The sequence below is a fragment of the Paroedura picta genome, chromosome 8, assembly GCF_049243985.1.
Source record: "Paroedura picta isolate Pp20150507F chromosome 8, Ppicta_v3.0, whole genome shotgun sequence".
Taxonomy (NCBI): domain Eukaryota; kingdom Metazoa; phylum Chordata; class Lepidosauria; order Squamata; family Gekkonidae; genus Paroedura; species Paroedura picta.
In genome coordinates, this window is record NC_135376.1 from 47,987,626 (window position 1) to 48,009,759 (window position 22,134).

At 41.3% G+C, this 22,134-nt stretch overlaps 1 protein-coding gene across 4 annotated transcripts in view; it reads left to right on the forward strand.

Moving 5' to 3' along the window:
• Window positions 1–22,134, forward strand: part of SORCS3 (sortilin related VPS10 domain containing receptor 3) — a 563,192-nt gene that overhangs the window by 403,253 nt on the left and 137,805 nt on the right. The window lies entirely within an intron of this gene.

Consider the following 22,134-nt stretch of genomic DNA (forward strand, 5'->3'; position numbering starts at 1 on the left):
TTAATTTTGGTTTCCCTGTGTGTTTCCTCCCATTTTCTTCCCCCAGATTCCAATCTTAGCCTTTTCTGTTTCTTTTTATGTGTTGCAAAGTCAACAATAGAATATGAAATTAATATCCTTGTATTATTTTCTGGTTTCATGCAATGCCTCCATTTTTAATATACATAATTTTATTTGGTGATGAGAATATAACTAATTTTGTTCAGTTACTCTGGCAACACACAAACATACCATGGAGAAACTGATTTTCACAGCTTTTCTAACAACAGGTTGTGTAGAGTTTGTCACTTCTTGTACCTTGACAGACAATCCAGTTTTGTTCAACACATGCAGTTTTGTGAATACCTAGATGTTGGATTATTGGGGTGGGGGTGTGGAATGAGAGAAAAGCCTGCATATTTAGGCGTTCACTATGTCTTCCCCCCATCTGATGTCATCTGCAAATTTAATGAGGAGTCCCTCCACCTCCTCATCCAGATCACTGATTAAAATGTTGAAAAGTACCGTATCCAGTACTGATTCCTGTGTGACCCCACCACTCACCTACTTCCAGTCTGATGAATAATTCTGAGTCTTTTTAGTAAGATTAACAAATATTTCCAGGCCTTCAGTTGTATCTTGTATTCTATGCCTGAAGAAATAGACAGAACAGAGGTCATAGCTATATGCGTGATGGTAGGGTATGCTTCCATGCATTGATAATACGTGTTGTGCTATTCTTCTCTTATCACACTCTTGGCATACTGATTCATAGTTGAATTAAATTACTCTTCTATCAAGCAAAGAGTCTTGGTCTAATCCATGAAACCTTCCCCTATGCAGAGGAAACATTCTTCACCACAAAAGGGACTCTTTGGTTCCAGGCCTTTATTTGGAAAATAGTAGCATTGGTATGATTGGGGCATTAAGAAATCAAAGTGACAAGAAGGTTTTTTGGTTTTTAGGCAAAATGGTGGTGTTAAATATTTAAAGAAATAAATAAAACAGGCACAAATGTGGGTTTCCCTGAGGGCATTATACTGTTCCCTGATGAATAGTCCCTGGTGCATAGATTGCGAGGAGGAAGTAATGTTCTCACCTGCCCAAGTGAATGGCAGCTGTAGAGCCTTAACTTTATCAGTGTTCTTTGGGCTGAGAGGTGAAGTGTTGTGTCAGCATCCTGATCCTTCCCCTGTTTTTCTCCCCGGAAGGACTTCTTCCTTTACTCAGAAGCCCTTATGGTGATTTAGGGGTTCAATTTACCCAATTTCTTTACCTGCCATCAGGCTGTACCCTCCTTACCTTGTTGTTGTTGTTGTTAGGTGTCCAACCCATCATGACCCCATGGACAATGATCCTCCAGGCCTCCCTGTCCTCTACCATTCCCTGGAGTCCTCCTTACCCACTGAATCTCTTTTCAAACTCAGCCTTGAGAGAAAAGCAGCCTTAATATTATCCTCCTTGGCCTTTGAAGTATGTCTAAGTAGCATCTCGCAGCCTCTACATGTCCTACCTACCACGTCTCTGACCCCCATAACTAACCCATCTCCTGGCTAAGGAGAAGTTCCACCAATTGCTTGTTCTGGGTCAGAGCCTCTGCTAGGGTTATCGGCTCTGATTTGGAAATTACTGGGAGAATTTGGGGGTGAAGCCTGAGAAGGGTGGTGTTTAATGAGAGAAGGGACTCTAATGGAGTATAATGCCACAGAGTTCAGCTTCCAAAGCTTTCTCCAGGTGTTTTGGAAATCAGTTGTAATCCCAGGAGATCTCCAACTGAAAATTGGAAACCATAGTGTCTACTAGAAATGTTTGCCTATAACTGGCCACTGTTATACTATGTAGACATGTTCCACCTTGGACTGCCAGCTTCCAAGCAGTGCCTGGAGATCAATCAGAATTATGACTAAACCAAAGAGTACAAATATTAGTTTAGTGGGCAGTATCTAGAGTTAAATGTCAGAGAGTTTACACCCCAACCAGCCATTTTCTCCAAGGGAACAGATCACTGTAGTCTGGAGACCATTTGTAATTCCAATAGATCTCTAGACCTCAATTGGTGGTTGACAACCCTAGATGGGTAGAGGAAGCAACTCCACAAGGCTGGGCTGCTTGTGGCTCAAGCTGTGGTGGTGTAGCCCTGTCAGCTGGCTGGGCAATAGCAGTTGCACTGGGTCCAGAAGCAGGCACATTGCCCAGGCCTGTACAAAACCAGGCAAACATAATCTATCCATATAACATTTGATAGCTAACAAATCAATATAGTAATTAATTCACTTTTTTTGCTGTGAAACTTTTCCCAACAATTAATTAATGTGATGTCACAGATTATTCCCAATATACTGTCTGAAGCCAAATATTCTGTGAGAGAAGGGCAAGTTTGCTGTTGCTTGTAATTAAAACTTTGTATAAACTGTAGGAGTTGAAGGGGTTTGTAATGGAAATAGATTTTTTGTAGTATGGAGCAAAAGGGACAGATGTCCAACAAGGTGGATGAAGGAAGGGGGCAAAAGAGGTAGTGGAGTGAGATACAGGAATCTGAAGTTATGGTAGATGAAAGACTCGTGGTACAGAAGAAAGGAAAACACTTCAGTAAGTGACTAAAGTAAAGGGCTAATGAAAAATATCTTCTAAGGCCAAAAATAGGAAGGAGCATCTGATATATGTTTATATGACAAAAGATACAGTGCAACCATATGCAATCTATGACCATTGCCTTCAGGGGAGTTAGAGTAGCACTGGCTTGTACTAGGCTCACTAGATTGCCTGCTGCAGTGCACAGCCTCCCACCAGTGCTGGGTCATGTCTGCTCTTGCAGTGGGACAAAATGGGATGTGGGGGGAACGATATTGTGGATGCTATGACATAACTTCCAGTAACTGCAGTCATGATACTCTAGGAATTTCCCCAATTTATGTGGTCTTTACTGTAGAACCAGTTTTAACCGTTGTTGGCTCTAATATTTTGGAAACACCACTCTGGGCGGAGTGCTGTCCGGGACACCTCCGAGTGTCTGGTCTGTACTTCTGTCAGCACTGGTCAATCCAGGCACACCCAGCAAAGCTGGGCGCACCCAGATTGGGCTGGCCCCTGAAGCACCCATCTCCATAAGCCAGCCGCGAGGCACTCAGCCAGCTTTGCACCCACACACTTCCTACCCAATGAGGATGGCGTTCCTCCAGCCCTGTCCCTTTGCTGGCAATCCACTCATCGCCCGGAAGCCATCCCGAGCCAACCCACAGTGTGGCTGTCGCCCCACTCGCCACCGGGGTTCATGCCTCGGACAATGCGCACCAGCCCACAAGCAGTGGGGATGTTCCCTGCCCACCAGTGCCACACACTGCTCAAGTGCCGCATGCCCTCTGCCTGTCTGCCCACTGTTACCCCATCCACCAGCGGGGCCCACGGCTTGGATGACACATGCCATCCTGAACAGCAGTGGGGACATTCCCCGCCCACCAATACCGCACACCGCTCAAGCGCCATGCACCCTTCGCCCACCCACTGACCCACCCTCACCATGCCAAGCTGCTCAGGTATGTCAGCCACCACCTGCCCCTCTGGGGCCACCCGCCACTAGCACCCATTGCATTCCTGGATGCAACAGTCTTGAAAGCTAGTATATTAATAAAATAGAGTTTTGGGAAAGTCATGGGGCAACCTGGAAGTAACATTGCTATGTCAGCAATTCTCCCCCTTTCTATTTCCCCCTCCAAAGCCCCCATATGTTATCAACAATTTAGCTAAAACAAGCAGAAGAAAATAGAAGCTAAAAAGCCAGCACCTATGGAAATAACAGGTGTCTTTTGACAGCACGGAATCAAGAATATAACTAAGAAGTATTACCTTCTGGTGATGATGATGCCAGTACTATGGGAAAAGACTTTCTGTTCCCATAAGTAATCACGGGTGGCTTCAGGTGTTACAACATATGGAGGAAAAAGAAGTGTGAGAGACATGAATATTACATAATGGCTAAAGTAAGATTTCTCACACCTTGTCCATCGATATTCACAAGCTGTATCTCTCTGAAACTTGTGCATCTCATCTTGGGAGATGTACAGACACTCTGGTTCAGAGGTTACAGAAATATATAAAAAGAGGAAGGATGAATGATAACATCCTAAAGTGCCCTTAGTTATCTATCTGCAACTGTTACATTACCTCATGAGAGCCAGCTTGGTATAGTGGTTAAGAGCAGCCACCTCTAATCTGGAGAACTAAGTTTGTTTTCTCACTCCTCCGCATACAGCCAGCAGGGTGACCTTCAACCAGTCAGTTATTTTAGAGCACTCTCAGCCTCACCTACCTCACAGGGTATCAGTTGTGGGGAGTGGAAAGGAAGGTGATTATTGATGTGATTAGTGATGGACACAAACCTAAACATTTCAGTTCAGGGAGGTTCCTGAACCCTGAACCAAACCAACTTGAATGTTCCTGAACCAAACTGACCAGTTCAGACCCACTTTCTCCGGCTGTAGCTTGCCATGGCTGAGAGAAAGGAGGGTTCACCCTGGCGGGGTTCAATGTGTGGCAGCCATTTAACCAACCTCTTTCACTTTCAAAATACTGCAATTATTAAATGACTGCAGACATACAATTTCACCTAAATTTTAACTTCTGCTTTTTACATTCAGTGTTGTCACTTTCACATCTGAATGTTATTAAAATAACAAACAAACAAAAATGAACCAAGTGTTGCAAATTCCAATTCTGATGCCAAAATTTAACTGCAGACAAAATTCACATTCAATTATCCCATATTTTCAAATAACTCCAAGATTTATAATGCCATCCTAAGCAGTTACAGTTTTCAAAATCAATGGATTTAGAAGTGTATAACTCTGTCTAGGATTGCCCTGTCTTGATACTGAATATTGATCTACAAACAGAAGAATAATTACTTCCCATTCTGGGGAGGGGCATTTCTTCTAATTCTCTTAAACCTAATCCAAAGAGAATAGAGCCACCATAGTGTACTGATTCAGAGCAAAAGACTCTAATCTGGATAACCAGGTATGATTCCCTGCTCCTCCTCCACATGAAGCCAACTGGCTGATCTTGGATCAGTCATAGTTCTCTCAGGGCTCTCTCAGCCTCACAATTTAGGTGATTGTAAGATGCTTTGAGATTCCTTTGGGTTGTAAAAAGTAGGGCACAAAAACCTAGCTCTTCTTTATGTAGTAATTGCTAAGCATATAATACCAGTAGTGAATATGATAAAATCTAGATTTCACTGGACTAAGAAATATTAGAGCTTTTTCTCAGAGTATGGGACTCATTAAAACTGAAAATATCTTTTGTTTTTGCTTCTGAAGTCAAGCACAGACTACCAGTCTGTTCACACTGGTGATGAGATGCATTGTGTGTGCATGATCATTATCTGCCAGCAACTGGCACCTACTGGAAATTGAACACTTAGGGCAAGAATCAATTGTTGCTAATTACTCTAAATAAAAAAAATAGCAACCCATTAAATTGGATGCCTTATAAATCTGCTTTTCATTTAAAATCAAGGACACCAAACATTCAGATGGTTATTCTTTTGGATGTTAAATAATATCATATAATCATTATAAATTTAAGCAGTAGCATACCTAGCTTATTTGATGCTTATTTGATACTCATCAAGTTTGCAGATGACACCAAATTGGGAGGACTGGCAAATACTCCAGAAGATACAGAGTTCAATGAGATCTGAACACAATGGAAAAATGGGCAAATGAGAACAGGATGCAATTTAATAAAGATAAGTGTAAAGTTCTGCATCTGGGTCAGAAAAATGAAAAGCATGCCTACTGGATGGGAGATACGCTTCTAGGTAACACAGTGTGTGAATGAGACCTTGGGGGTACTTGTGGATTGTAAACTAAACATGAGCAGGCAGTGTGATGCAGCGATAAAAAGGTGAATGCCATTTTGGGCTGTATCAACAGGGGCATCACATCAAAATCACAAGATGTCATAGTCCCATTGTATACGGCACTGGTCAGACCACACCTGGAGTACTGTGTGCAGTTCTGGAGGCCTCACTACAAGAAGGACATCGATAAAATTGAAAGGGTACAGAGGAGAGCGACGAAGATGATCTGGGGCCAAGGGACCAAGCCCTATGAAGATAGGTTGAGGGACTTGGGAATGTTCAGCCTGGAGAAAAGGAGGTTGAGAGGGGACATGATAGCCCTCTTTAAGTATTTGAAAGGTTGTCACTTGGAGGAGGGCAGGATGCTGTTTCTGCTGGCTGCAGAGGAAAGGACACGCAGTAATGGGTTTAAACTTCAAGTACAACGATATAGGCTAGATATCAGGGAAAAAAATTTCACAGTCAGATTAGTTCAGCAGTGGAATAGGCTGCCTAAGGAGGTGGTGAGCTCCCCCTCACTGGCAGTCTTCAAGCAAAGGCTGGATATACACTTTTCTTGGATGCTTTGGGCTGATCCTGCGTTGAGCAGAGAGTTGGACTAGATGACCTGTATGGTCCCTTCCAACTCTATGATTCTATGATTTTATGATACCAAGGGCAGAATTTTTTAACACCCCCCTATTCTATTTTTTTGCAATCAAGTCACAGCTGAGTTATGATGACCCTGTCGGGTTGTCAAGACGAGATGTTTGGAGGTGGTTTGCCACTGCCTTCTGATATGTTGGTCCTGCTTAGCTTCTGAGATCTGACAAAATCAGGATAGGCTGGGCATATTCAGGTCAGGACAGTTTTCCCCCAGAAATAATAATGCTTCAGTAAAAATACTGAAAACAAACAAATAAGAATAATGGGCAGGGGGAAAAAAGATTCAAGTGGGTAGCCATATTGGTCTGAAGCAACAGAACAAAGTTTCAATGTCCAGAAAAGAAATGAAATGGTCTAAATCATTCTAGTAAACAAAATTAAAATTAAAATGTGCTATTCCATCACAAGAGCCTCTTTCTTGGAAGGAGAGTAATAGTGATTAAGCACCCAGATATTACATACTGACAATGGGCGCTATTCCGTAAGGATGGAGTGCACCTGTCTGAGTGGGGAACAGATTTGTGGCTCCATAGGATTAGACATGGAATTCTAGAGTGGCTGCAGAGGTGAGTGTTGGTGGGAGCTCAAAAAGAGGGTACCCCCAATCCTATCGCGCTAAATGGCAGGTATAGGCATGGGGGGTGGATCTTTAGGAGGTGTCTTAGCTTGCACACTGTCCTCTACAGGTCGGGGACCCTCATAAGGGGCCGTGTGGATGTGGGTCCAATAGTAGGCTCATATTTCCGAGTGGTAGGGGAACCCATCAGAGGCAGATGCCTGGCTGGTTCACCCAGTTGCCACCTCCGAGGCTTTTGGTCCGGGGTCCAAGGCTGGAGAGCTGATGGAACCTGCTGAGTTGAGTGGAGCCTGCTGACTGGGCTGCCATGTGGCTGGATGACCAAAAGAGGGCAGGATCCTATTCCCCCATGCTAAGCCACGCTCAGCTGAATAAAAGGCTGTCACAATGAGATCCAGCCATTTATATCTAGTAGACAGCCACTTAAAACACATGTTTCATTCCCCCCACTTCTATGCTAAGGGAAGTGAATTGGACTGGTTTAAAGGAAAGCATAAACATTTTTATTATTTCTTATGATATTTTAATATAATGAGAAATCTTTGTACTTTATAAATATAACTCTCTGTGATAAGGTAAGTGTTCTCTGGGTTTTTAGGGAAACCCTTCAGATTATTCTAGCCCATGGAGGGCATAATCTCTGCAGAGAACTTCAAATAGCAATAAAAGTGTGATGGGGTAGGAAACTACCCCCAATGATTAATACATTCCTGGGATAGTTTGTCACCCTAGGTGCTTTTTTGTCTGTGGGCTGACTGTAGTTTGGGGAGAGTCTTTATTAATTTACAGGTGTCAGTATCCTAATGGGGGGGGGGGAGGAATCTAGAGCCATATTTCATTCTGTGAACAAAGTACAGACCGAAGAAGCTAATTTACTCTTATGTCAGTTAGACATCTAGAAGAAATCTAGTCCATGTCACTTAACAGCTGTAGAGCTTTCAACACAACTCTTTCAGCCTTGATCAGAGCTGAGATTGGCATCTGCATCTGGATGCACTCCATTTATGCTTTAAATTGAGAGAGCCTTGCACCATTAATCAAAGGCAGAGGTAATGGGGAACAATAAATTATAGTTATCCAGGGACCTGGACCAGAAAGCCCTTCTTTTGTCTTTGCCTTGTCTAGAATATTTACTCTGATTCTTGAAGTGCACAACAAAATCAAGCAAAAGTGCTGGAGTGAAGTCTCTGCCTGGTTGACTCTGTATGATACCTGTCACACAGTTCCTCTCTTGGCATTTTCTCTAACATCTCGGTGTCTTCTGCATCACTCCCATTTGTTACCCAATTTTGCACCTACTTAAATATTAGAACTGTTTTCTCTTGGCTCTTATTTCCTCTAACAGAATTGATGAGTCTCTTCCCCTCACATGTTGTCTATTTTGGACCCTGTGATAACACCCTCTATAAGCATCTCCCTCAAATTAATCTGCATTAATCTGCCTATTTACACTTAAATCGCTGCTTCTTCAAACAGGCAAAAAGGGGCCTTCCTTCATGTCAATTCAGAGGACTGCCCTGAAGTCTGGCTTAACACCCAAATTGACCAATTTCCTTCTGTCCCAAATTATTTTATAAGTAGAGTTAACATGCAGTTGGCAGCAAAAGCCTAGAAAAGGGAGTGGGAGACTCCTTAAATAGCTACTCACAACTCTTTTAATATTTAATGTGTTTGCATACCATCACTTGATTGAAACAGGCAAGGGCATTCAGACATACACATGGTCTAATTTTGCACAAATCCTGACCTATTTTCAACATTTGGATGGTGACTATACAACCATTTCATGTACAGAACTCCATGTGTTTATTGAAGCTCCACAGCATTTTAAGTCATAGCCACAATATTCAAGTGCATTAAATACGTTTATAGTTGTTAAGTCATATAAATACATTTCTCCTCTACTTTTAGCTTGAAGCTATCAGGTTTTAACAGAAATCGATCCACACAATTTATTTTTAACTTCTCCCTGTTTAGCCTCAATTGATTTTTATTTTTATGATCAATGGTGACAAGAATACTCTGACAGGACCACCGAGGTCAGCTCCTTGAGGCTTCTATTGAACCAAATCATTAAAAGCTTATTATGAAAGTAATCAGATGAAGACAGGCCAGGGATGAACATGATTACATCTGTTTTATGGGTGAATAGCTTGACAATGTTGATCCTACTTATTGCCATTTTTTTTAAGTGCAAGGGAAGCTATAATGAACTGCTACCACACAAAAAAGGACAATGAAAGACCACGTCATAAATGTATATGTGTAATTTCAATCAGGTGATTTCTGATTTGGGGCCTTTGCACAATCCCCAGCTCCTGACACTATTTCATCTAATCTCAGCCAAGTATTATTGGATTTGGAACTTGAAGCAAAACATCTGCTGGCAAAAACTGATTAATATTACTGTCTTTCTTTTGCTTCTGGGGGTCTTTTATTCTGTCATTTCTTTTAATTGCTTGCTTTTCTTCTCTTCTTCCCCTTTTCCCATTTCATCTGATGTATCAAAAACATGAGCACAGGGGGATATAATACTCACCTCAGAAAACTAAAACGTTCTCCTCCTGAAGTTCTTCATAAAGATGATTAAATATAAACAGCCGTGTGCCTTGTAAGAGGTTTTACCAGGAGACAAATCATAAAGGAGGCTTTTGGTGGATGTTCTGCTTGCTGCACCTGTACTGTAGTCATGTGCATTGCTTTTAGACATATTAAAAAAACAGGCAGACATTTATTTCTAATTAACAAATTGCCAGTTATTGCACATAATTCTTATTGATAAAAGCCCAAAATTAAATAGGATTTCTTAACCAGTAATAACAGTGTTATAAATTAGTGAAAATATATATGAATCTGTGTTGTTTGTGTTGCTGATTCAGATGGATGGTTTTCCTGTTACAGTTCATCACTGCTATGATAGAACTGCCTTTAGAGGATCTAACATTTTATTTTAGAGTTGTGTGTTTTTTTTATAGAGAAGATGCATAATGTTATAAGGCCCACAACAAGAGATAAAGCCAATATTTATTTAATTTCTCTTCCCCCTCCCCATCCTGTAAAACACTGTGCTGCTTTGTTGCCTTTGGTTATTCCTCCTTAACTGAAATTCCATGGATGTTTGAGGCCCAATGCTGGCTTCAAGGACCTCAAGCAGGACACCTGTAACAAGAGATGTCACTGATCACTGGAGATGACAAATGACTCTATGGTGTGTTAAAATGATGCTGGATTGCCATAGCAATTATGGACAAAGTAGATAGAAGTAGCCATAGCAGTGGTGAAGCCAGAGGTAATCACCATGGTAACAGAAATGCAGCTAGGAAGCTGTAAGGACCCAGAAGAATAGGAAAATGTATGGCTTACTGGCAAGAATTAAAAGCCAGAGAAGTCTGGGCTGAGGAGGACTCCCTTGGGTTAACACTTTCTGGACTAGTCAAGGGAATCAGGAAGATAACCTGAGGTGCTTTAAAATCTTTCTGCTCTGGAGCCAAGGTCATGGAGCATACCTTGAAGGAACTTAGATAATCAATTGGAAAGCTCTAAAGTTTCAGCTAGCTGGGGCCTTTCCAGAGACTATTTGTGACTGGATGTTTTCTGAGACATGTGTGATTTATGGAACTTCTTAATCTTCCCAGAGGTTATTTTCCTCATCTTCTCCCCCCCCCCCTTTTTATTTTTTATTTTGCCTTGGAGATAAGGCTAATTGCATGATATTTATATTTCCACAGAACACTGAATGTTTGCTGTTTTTACTTGTTTCATATTCTCCTGACTGATCCAACCCCTGGAGTATAAGCATGCTAGGTTGTTAAATATTGTTATTAAATATTGTTAAGCAAGCTTTCAAAGCATCTAAATTGCTGATCACCTTCAACAATTGAAGATAGCCTTCATTACTAGACTAGCTAAAGGCCACAGCACTCTAATGTAGTTGTCTCATTGAAGTCTTGCATGACTGCCATGGTAGCCTACTGAATTTGGCAATAACATCCACTGGTTTTAAAATCAGGCCTGGCACCCACTCCCGGCTGTCAAATCATGCCAAGGGAATTATGACAGACCTACTAATAAGTTACAGGATGTCATTTTGACATCCAACACTAGAATTTCTTTCTTTTTAAGTGAAGCATAGGATGAAACTGTGATTTGGAAGAGTCACATGATTACTTCTGAGGATGATGCCCCCCACACACATACAAATGTACTCTGTCCTATTCAGGATGCTGTTCCACTTCTGAGGATTTGCTCTTTAAATCTTCCCTCCATGCTGACAAATGTTGAGGTGCATAAGTTAAGAAAGAAAGAGAAATAAAAGAATGGACATCCCATCTCCATATCAATTTTAAGCCCACCCATTCACCCAGTGGACACTGAAGGTAGAGGAATTGGTACATAATCATGTGATCTTGGAACTGAAGAATTTCATGCAACAACATACCTATTGCTTTCTAAATGTCCCCAGCATCTATTAAGGACAAACAATGCAAATAAGTTTTCACCTGCACAACTCACCAGGCGCACACTTTGCATTTAAGAGATTGTCAGAAGTACACCCAGGGATTCAACAATATTTTCTAAAGTTGATTAAATGATTCCCTAATATAATATTATTTTATATCACACTCAGTTGTTAATAATCTGTAATAGCCAGTCAGTCAGTCAGTCAATAACCTTTTATTGGCATAAAAATGTGTAATAGCTCTTACTGAATTTACACTACAAACTTTTAAACCTTTTACATACCAGGAAATCATAAGTAAGCCACTTGTTTAATTAGTTTGATTATTTAATCCCTTTTTTCTGCCACTCTGTAGACTCAAAGCAGCTAACTGAATAGAAAAATGCACAACAAAATCTAATTTAAATAAAGACACACAATCCAACAGTCCCCCAGTGTACTCTAAGATAAACATATCCCCTGTGCAAGCACTGGGTCATGTCAGACCCTTGGGGTAATGCCCTCTAGCGTTTTCATGGCAGACTCAATACGGGGTGGTTTGCCAGTGCCTTCCCCAGTCATTACCGTTTACCCCCAGCAAGCTGGGTTCTCATTTTACCGACCTCGGAAGGATGGAAGGCTGAGTCAACCTTGAGCCGGCCTTTGGGATTAAACTCCCAGCCTCATGGGCAGAGCTTACAGGCTGCATGTCTGCTGCCTTACTGCTCTGTGCCACAAGAGGCTCATCAGTGTACTTTTAAGCAGGTAATAATTCACTGACTCATCTGTGGCTAGGTCTGGTTCCGACTCTATGGCAAGTACTATGGCAGAAAACCAGCATGATGTGGAGTGCTAGACTTGAATCTAGGAGACCCAGGTTTGACTCACCACTCTGCCATGGAAGCCTGCTAGGTGACCTTCTTGGGTACTTTCCCATAAGGTACTTTTCCCATGATCCCTACAGCACAAAATTGTGTAAGCTTGTACCTATGGTAGACACTGGGGGAGTGGTATTGGAAAAAATGGCACCCCCTTCATTGAACATCCTCATATTAGATGCTCCATGGGTTAGATTTCAGTCAAATGAGCAGTTGGGAGGAGAAGGAATTATGAAATCCAGTTTCATGGGATTTCTTGATCATGCCTGGGTCCTATGTGTATTAGCAGAACAGTATGTGTGATAAACATTTTTCTAACTGAGGGAACATGGATAGCTTCCTAATATTTTGGTTGATCAGGTTTGTATTTTAAATATAAAACCATCCCACAGCTCTTGCACTCAGATATAATATATAGTTGTGGTAGCAGGTATAAAGGCTTTGGGGTTTGCTGCTGTGAGGTAAGTTTTGTGGTGAGCACATGGAAGACTGTGATCACTGAGGCAAGAGTTGCTTAAAAATAACAAAGATGGTTTATTTATGTACTGAGAATTAAAAGATCACTTCAGCAGCACAGGCTTTCCAAAAGCAGTCAGAGGAAAAGTCTGGCTGAGGCACTTTAACTTAGTTACTGGATACAGCTTTAGGATTGATGTTATATTCAATTCAGCATATGAAAGTATAGACTTTAGGTTCTGAATTGCCACAGAGTGGTTGCTACATTATCCCTCAGGACCTTTCCTTAAAAGTCTTTAAGTTATTGGCTCTTACTGTCTAATCACCAGGGCAGATCTTCTCTCACACACAAGATCCCAAGAGGCATACTAAAGCTACACCAGGACACCCGGTCTGCGCCCAGAGGTAGAGTTAACCTCTCTGCCATGCTATCAGGTGAAGCCACTCTAGAAACCATTTGCTTTCTTATTGAGGCAGACCTGAGAGTGTCTGCTGCTATTCTTTCCTTCAATATTCAGTTGCCCTAAAATTGGATTGGATGCTGAAGTATTTTTCTATAGGCTCAGTTACTAAACTGGTGCTTGGTGGTTTTAGAAGAAGAAGAAGAAGAAGAGTTGGTTCTTATACGCTGCTTTTCCCTACCCGAGGGAGGCTCAAAGCGGCTTACAGTCGCCTTCCTTACTCTCCGCACAACAGACACCCTGTGGGGTGGGTGAGGCTGAGAGAGCCCTGATATCACTGCTCGGTCAGAACAATTTTATCAGTGCCGTGGTGAGCCCAAGGTCACCCAGCTGGTTGCATGTGGGGGAGTACAGACTCGAACCTGGGATGCCAGATTAGAAGTCCGCACTCCTAACCACTACACCAAATTGGCTCTCAGTTTTACCTTTCAAGGGCAGTATGTTCATCACATTATGCATCCCTGCTATACTGATACGTCATCCATGCTATCACAGGAAATTATAAGCTAACCATAACCTTTTAGAGCTATGCTAGAATGCAAAAAAAGAATAAGTTTACACTGTTGGTTTACACCAATGGCCTATCTCAGTTCTATCGAATGTTGACTAGCTGAAGCTTTCTACTACATTAGATAGCAGTTTCTTTCCCATCTCTGTTTCCTGAAATCTCTTTTGCCAGTAACCAGAAGATAGACTTAGCTTCCCCTTAAGAATGTGGCAGAATGCTAATTCTGGAAGGTGATACCATTTGTGACCATCACTGAAAAGATTGGTATTATTTCAAACTTTTGTCATTTGCCTTGATTCACAGTAAAATTGTGCAAACTATACATCTCAGTTTCCCAAGTTCCACTCACATGTTTTAACACTCTTGGATTCCTACTTAACACCCAGTATTATTTTGGGATGTGCCTCACCCTTCTGAAAGTACACCATTATTCTAAATGCAGATTAGGTTATTTTACATGAGAAATTAATATTATTATCCACTTTATTGAATGATTTATTACACAGGAACTCATCCAAAAATCAGCAAATGTGAAATAATGCAAGGAGGCGGACCAGAGTTGGAAAAGGGAAGGCAGAACACAGGCAGGGAAGACAGATGTGTTTAATGACAAACACATTTGTTCAAAGGAATCATTTCCATTGGCTAGCTTCCCAATTAAACTCATAAAATGGAAAGCCAAAAAAAAAAAGCCAGATTAACGAGCCAGTCGTTAAACAAAAGATAAAAAAAAAAGACAAACCCAGCTAATTCTGGACTAAGCATGATGGATGAGTGCAGGGGAAATAATTGGATGACATTCATCAAATATGAAATTAAAGGTGGTGTCAGAGGAAACAAAAGCTGTAATAATCTCTGAGATTCAGTCTGGGTAAGTTTGCTTATAGGAAAAGTTCATCAAAATAAATTAAAAGGACTTCCTGTACTCCTGTCCAGAGAGCTTCACAAATGGTAATGAAGATTTGATAATTACTTGAGATTTTTATTACTGTAGGTTTAAATGATAGAAAGGCTATATCCTTGCTGAGGTAAGCACCACATTGGTTTCCTGTCACTTCCTCAGTGGAGGTATAGCCTATTGAACACCCAGCTGAATCAATCCATTATTTTATTCTCCTTGAAGATTTTTCCCATAGCAGTTTGTTATTCTTGTTAGTGAACTTGGTCAGTGAACAGTCAGATGTGAAACCACTCTATACAGTAGTAAGACTGGTGAACAATAACTGACAAACCTGGTTGCAAATCCCCACTCTGACATGGAGCACAATGGATACCTTTGGGACTGTCAAATTCTCTTGAGGCACAACTACCAAAGTTGTCTTAGACTGAAGTCAGGGCGGGGAAGATCTGGGACCCTCCCTGAACTCACCAGGTAATCAGTCCACCCAGGGTGTGCTCCCCCTGAGGCATTGGTGCAAAGTCTGTGAGCAGGGGAGAGGGGAGAATTGTCACTCTCTGTGATGGGTTATAAAAGTTTTTAATGGGGGTTTTATAATTGTTTTCAGGGTTACTGCACGCAAGTGTTGTTACCTGCCATGATCCACTAAGTGGGAATGGAGATCCCCGAGGCCTTATTTCCTAATTGTAAGAGCTAAGGATCTTCATTTCTACTTGTATCTTATGTAAGGCTACTCTTGAAAACTTATACCCTGGAAAACTTGTTGAACTTCAGGGTGCTACTAGACTCAAATATTGCTACCTACCTGAAATAAGATGGCACAGCATCTTTGGGGGCAGCTCAGGGATGCCACAGTCATTTAACCTCAGAATTATTCTTGTTTAACAATGAAACTTGGACCTGATTCTTCTTATGACTGAAGTCTGGAGTGAGGGGGGTTCTGTCTTCCCTGGGAAATTTGGGTTCTTAAAAACAGTGTGGGGGAAACAGGAGTCCCTCCTCCCCACCAAACCACAATCCTGAGGCACCGTCTTTCATAGTGTTATAGGGAGAGTCAAAGAAGGGGTGGGAAACTGAGTTGAAAATGCCAGCTCAGACAACCTATTTAATACCAAAGTTAGCCATCATTTCTTTGTGGTTGAGTCACCAAACACAGCCTGAACAGAGGCTCATTTTAATAGCACACAGGTCTGATCATGATTCTCTTTTTTGTCACACCATTGGGTCTTTGTATAACTCTGGCTGTTTGGGACCTTGACATTTGAAGGAACTTTAGGATGCTTAGTCTTAACAATGAGGGATTCATGGGTAAGATTGCTTCCATTTTTAGGCACTCACCCCTTCCCTGCAAGCCTTTAGACCCTATCCCTCCACCCTTTCATTATACCCAAAGCTTAAAGGGGATAACGTATCTGGTACTGATTCTGAATGGGTGGAAAAAACCAGTCTGGCACCCATATAACAGTGGGGCTAATCCCAGTGGCCACATGACGTTGGCACCAGCCCAGACCCGCCCTGGGCCTGACAATGCGATGGGTGGTCCATTGCCCCGTGGCATGGGAACATGGAAATATCCACATTCCCCAGTGTGCTGCAGGGCCAGTGGGGCCTGTCCCTCCTATGACAGCCCAGAGGGGATAGAAAATGCCCCACTTTGCGATGGGTGGTCCATTGCCCCGTGGCATGGGAACATGGAAATATCCACATTCCCCAGTGTGCTGCAGGGCCAGTGGGGCCTGTCCCTCCTATGACAGCCCAGAGGGGATAGAAAATGCCCAAATTGCCCCACAGCAATTTGTGGCACTGTGGGATTGAATGGGGCATTTTTTTTATTTGCATGGAAGTGGGATTGCGATCCTAACTTTGTGCATTTTTTTTATAAAACCTGCCACCTCCCTGTGTGGTAGAACTATACTGGCTGCCTCTGTAAGGAGACAGTAATCCAGGGTGGACCTGGTCTGCAGCCAAACAGCATCCCCTGTGGGGACACAGGAAACGGCACAGCATGGTGCTCCACTGCAACACTCCAGTGACAGTCAAGTGGGGCCACCACCATACAGAATCAGTCTTGGCTTGACTTTGAAAAATACATTATCCAAACTCTGTGATGAGAGGTATTTTTCCTCCCCTCCCACCAAGGATTACAAAAAGAAGGGACAGTGAAATTTCATAATGTGTTTCAGGAGAGATTCCTTTTCTCCCCTTCCTCCTTTCACATTACATCCCATCACCCCAGCAAATTATTGTTTACTAACCCAGACTTTCTGATTGTACTAACTTCTGGATGTCAAACAGCAAAACTGACTTACAGGGGGGTATTTTTGGCTGGAATGTTGGGTATAAACAAGTCCACAGCTTTATTACCTCCCCACTGGAGGATTGGCACAATATGGGAGAGGGAGCCTGACCTAGCAGTCAGCGGACTGCACTGAAAACCACAGACTCCAGAGGCACCCTGGGGGTCCTTACCATTCCCAGCCGGCAGATCCCCTTGCCCACTGAAGTCCACCCAATGGGAAGCAACATATGTGGGGAAGCCAACAGGCATCCACCTAATTTGGCTACCTCCAGGCCATCTGGCAAACAAGCCCATGGTGCCCAGCAGGGTCAGCCGCACTAGCATACGTGTCACTTCATGGCAAGGCCCCGAACCCCAGGTAGTCTGATCCCTGCCAACAGGCTCCATCCCATGCAATCCCGCAGCTGTGACAAATTATTAACCATGAAACATTCACCTTATACACTGTTGCAGATTATTAACCATGAAACACACACCTTATACACAGAGTGGGTGGGAGAGAAGCTCCATTCCACGGCATCCTGGGCAAAGAGGTCTGGGACCTGCACACGTGGTGCCTTTATAGTCGCCACAGGTCCTGCCTCGCCCCGACGATATACGAGCTGCACGCACACAGTGCACGCTGTGGCACACCGTGCACACTGTGGCAGGCCATTGGAGCAGTCACATCCCCTTCAGCCAGCCCTTTGCGGGCGTCAACAAGCATCCAAGGTAAGTCTCAGCCATGTTTTCTTTTTGCAGCAGAGGAAAAGTTCAAAAAGGGCTGAGTTAGTTAAAATATCTTTGGCCCATGTTAAGAATCAAAGGATGGTGCACTGAGACTTAGCTTGCCTTCCTTTTTTCATATCCAGTTCTTATTTCAAAGTAAATTACCTCACAATGGCCCATTATGCACGGCCGCCGAAACGGCGATTTCGGGTCACATGGAAAACGCGGAGGGGGAAGACGCGACGCATACCGGTTATGTACGGGGCGGGGCGCGACGGCGGCAAAACCCAGAGTAACCGATTATGCACGCGCCGATCCGGGCGCCGCTTCTGGTTGCGCCCCGGTCACCCGGAAGCTGCGCTTTCTTCCGCGTTTCACTGACGCGGCTTTTTCGGCGGCATGCACCGAAGCTGCGGCCGGTTGCAGCCGGCTCCGTGCGTTATCGGTGATTTTAGTCGCCGCCATTCCACCCCGAATGTGCGCTAAAACCCCCGTGCATAATGGGTCTTTATTACACATCCAAAATAGGGACAAGTCTAGAAATTAATGTAGAAATCTATAAAATTAATGAGAAAACTTCATAGTAGAATCATATTCTGAAAATTTCCTACTACATTGAATAACAGGCTTCCCTTTCTCATTCTCTGTCAAAGGCACAGCCTTGTCTGCTGCAGATCAAGATATGAGATAGCTGTGCATTATGACCAGTCTTAGTGGTGCTTTTGAATGACAGATTCTCTATAGAAATGTGCCACCATCTAGAGATGATATGATTGCTGGGGGTATTATTGATGCTGTAGCATCAATTTCAAAGGAAGAAAAAAGAAAACGTATCTGAGAAGAGGTTTTTAAAATATTTTATTGGAAATCTAAAAAGCCAGTAAGTGTTTCATATAATAAAGCAGAATGTAAAGCATTGTATCTTCTCAAACCCTTCATGCCTGCCAAAGCAAGCATTACTGAATTGAAATTTTAACAGTCCCAGAATTTTCATAATAGGATTGGTGGTTTTAAACACACACATATTCCCAAGGTGCTGTAGGACCAGCAACAAATATGAAATCAAATTATCTCAGGAATGGCCATGACCAAGAGGAAATAATGAAAATTATTGCTGAGATTAATTATTTATTTATAGCATTTTTATGCTGCCTCTCCAGGAGCCTGCCTGAGATGGCTTGCAGACAGAAATAATAAGAAGCATTAAAAGCTATTAATTAGTATTTTATGCTGAAAATTCAGTGTCAAAATCTTAGACTAAACGGTAAGGTCATCCTCAGATGAAACTTCTGTAGCAATTTTCAAGGAGGTTAACAATCTCTGTATGTTATGTTTCTGCCTACTTTTACAAAATGAAAACCACTTGAATCTATCTTTCAAAGGAAGTGGGCAAGAAACTCCAGATGACGCGTTCTGCACCAAATAAATTAATAATAGGGACCTAATAATGTGGGGCTATTACATTATTTGCCATACTGCTTTACTAGTCCTGTATGTACTTATAACTTCCATTTTGGCTGTTTTAAATTTTGCCAAAATCATAGATGTCACATTATATATTTTGTAGGTTCTTTTTTGAAAAGTTTAAGATTTAAATATTCTGCTCAAATATAGCTGTATTTAGCTAACTTTTCATAGAACTAATTTGTGAATATGTATATCTGTATATAGATATATAAAATGAATATTAACCTTCCATCAATGTTTGCAGATTTTTCTGTTTTGATAAATGAAGAATGTGTTAAGAAACATTAGATCAACAATCCATCCTGCTTGCACCAGTGAGCTGTGGTGTCTTCTCTCATGTTATATTATAGCTGAGGGATAAAATGTCTGAATTAAGTGATTTACCTTAAATATAAGATTCATCACATTACCTTAAGGGAACCATTTTTGTAATACATGACATCCAAGATCCAGTTTTGCACACTTTTTGAAAAGGTAGTATATTAACACCTGTAAATTCCACCTAGTACTAACTTTGCAAATACTAGGACTATACTATACCATTGCCAAAAGTCTGCTGAATGATGGCATAACATGTGTATGAAAGCTTATTTAACAATAATAGGGACCAAGTTATATTATAAAGAGAACTGGCAGACTCTCCCACTGATCTCCACCCCCAATAAATAATGCAAGGAAACTAAGCATTGTTTTCTTCAAAGCAACACCTTTTCTCTTCCCCCCTTATCTTTGGGGTGAATAGTGATGATATGTACTGACAGGTCAACAGGAGTCTCTTTATTATTTTTACTATGCAATAATAAGAGCCTCTTGTGGCGCAGAGTGGTTAGGCAGCAGACATGCAGTCTGAAAGCTCTGCCCATGAGGCTGGGAGTTCAATCCCAGCAGCTGGCTCAAGGTTGACTCAGCCTTCCATCCTTCCGAGGTCAGTAAAATGAGTACCCAGCTTGCTGGTGGTAAACGGTAATGACTGTGGAAGGCACTGGCAAACCACCCCGTATTGAGTCTGCCATGAAAACGCTCGAGGGTGTCACCCCAAGGGTCAGACATGACCCAGTGCTTGCACAGGGGATATCTTTACCTTAGAGTACACTGGGGGACTGTTGGATTGTGTGACTTTATTTAAATTAGATTTTGCTGTGCATTTTTCTATTCAGTTAGCTGCTTTGAGTCTACAGAGCGGCAGAAAAAAGGGATTAAATAATCAAACTAATTAAACAAGTGGCTTACTTATGGTTTCCTGGTATGTATAAGGTTTAAAAGTTTGTAGTGTAAATTCAGTAAGAGCTATTACACATTATTGACAACTGAGTGTGATATAAAATAATATTATATTAGGGAATCATTTAATCAACTTTAGAAAATCTTGTTGAATCCCTGGGAGTACTTCTGTGACCCAGTGCTTGCACAGGGGATACCTTTACCTTTTACCTTTGTGTAATAATAAAGCAAAATGTCATTTTTATTAAGCATTGTAACCCAAGAATTCCTTACAATTTCTCTTCTCTAGAATGTGCAACTGCTTTTAGATTTTAAAATATTGTTTATTGCCTTGTTAAGAAAATATTCTACTAGTTTTATTCACTGCACTCGCTTAGTTTCATTTGACAGACATTTACATGCGTTCTTTGGCCTTGTTTTGTGTTCTGTTATGTATTTTGTTTTGTAGCAGAACAGCAGGAATGCTTTTGCCCATTTCTGGAAAACAGATTTAAAAGGAAGCATTTACTTTGTATGATGCAATGCAATCCTTGCCCATAATTGTGCTATTTCAGAAATGCTTTGTTTCACAAATTATAACCATGTTTCAGTAACTTCTTCATTAATTCTTTACTTGATGTTCACTAACATCTCAATTTCAAGTCACTTTTTATAACTTATAAATGCATTATTTGGATAGCTCCGTAATATTCTGATATGTGGTTGTGAAGTTCTCTTCAACATCAAATCCATCTACTAATGCATAGCGTACCATAAGTAAAATATACTTTCAGTTATTTGTATTGTGTTCTTTATAATATTCAGTTATCTTGATTATCTGGCTTCCTTAATTCCATTTCTTTGTGTCTCCTGATTTACAACATGTATTTTATTTCTACTAACTAATAACGCATGTCATATGTATTTCTTTTTCCTGTAGCATTACAGGTTTTCCACATATTTATGAAGGATGACTTGGTGATCATTTTGGAGGATCTTAGCTTAGTGCTAGTTTATACCTTTTTCCTATTTGCATTAACTTTGACTGATGTCCATGTTAGTGTTTTCAGGAACTGTCCTTCAGTTTATTAAGATATTTTGATTGAATCCTAATTGTATCCATAAATATCTTGGTGATAGCCTGAAATGTGTATCATCTGAACATGTAATGTGATTAGTCTCTGTTGTTTTATCCTTTTCATTAATGCCAATATAGAATCCTAATGGAACAAAAAGAGCATCACTATGAAATGTTCTTCCCTCTTTGAAACTGATAATTAGCCTGAAAATGCCAAGCAAGGAGTTGGACAAGTGTGTTTTCCTTGTCCTGTGAACTGGTTACTCTTGAAAGGACAAATGGTATTGCTTTGGCATGTCTTGTTCTTAAGAAATACATGTTGGCTGCTAGCAATTTCCAAGAAGTGGTTACAAATTGATTGCTTTATAATTTGTTCTAACAGTTTTCCAGGTATTGAAGTCAGACTAATGAGACTATACTTCCTCAGGTTAGCCTGGATTCAATACTCAGGAAATTGTTAGAACAAATTATAAAGCAATCTATCTAGAAACACCTTTAAGAAAAGGGGTTGCTTTCTTGAAGCCAATTGGATTTGTTATAAATGAGCCTATATTTTCTTTAATTTCAAAATAGAAAATATATCATCTAATTGAGAATTCAAGCCTTCTTTGAACAATGATATTGGATTGTTATTCTGAAACAAAAAGCCTCCCAACTTGCCAGGGAATGACATATGTTGTCA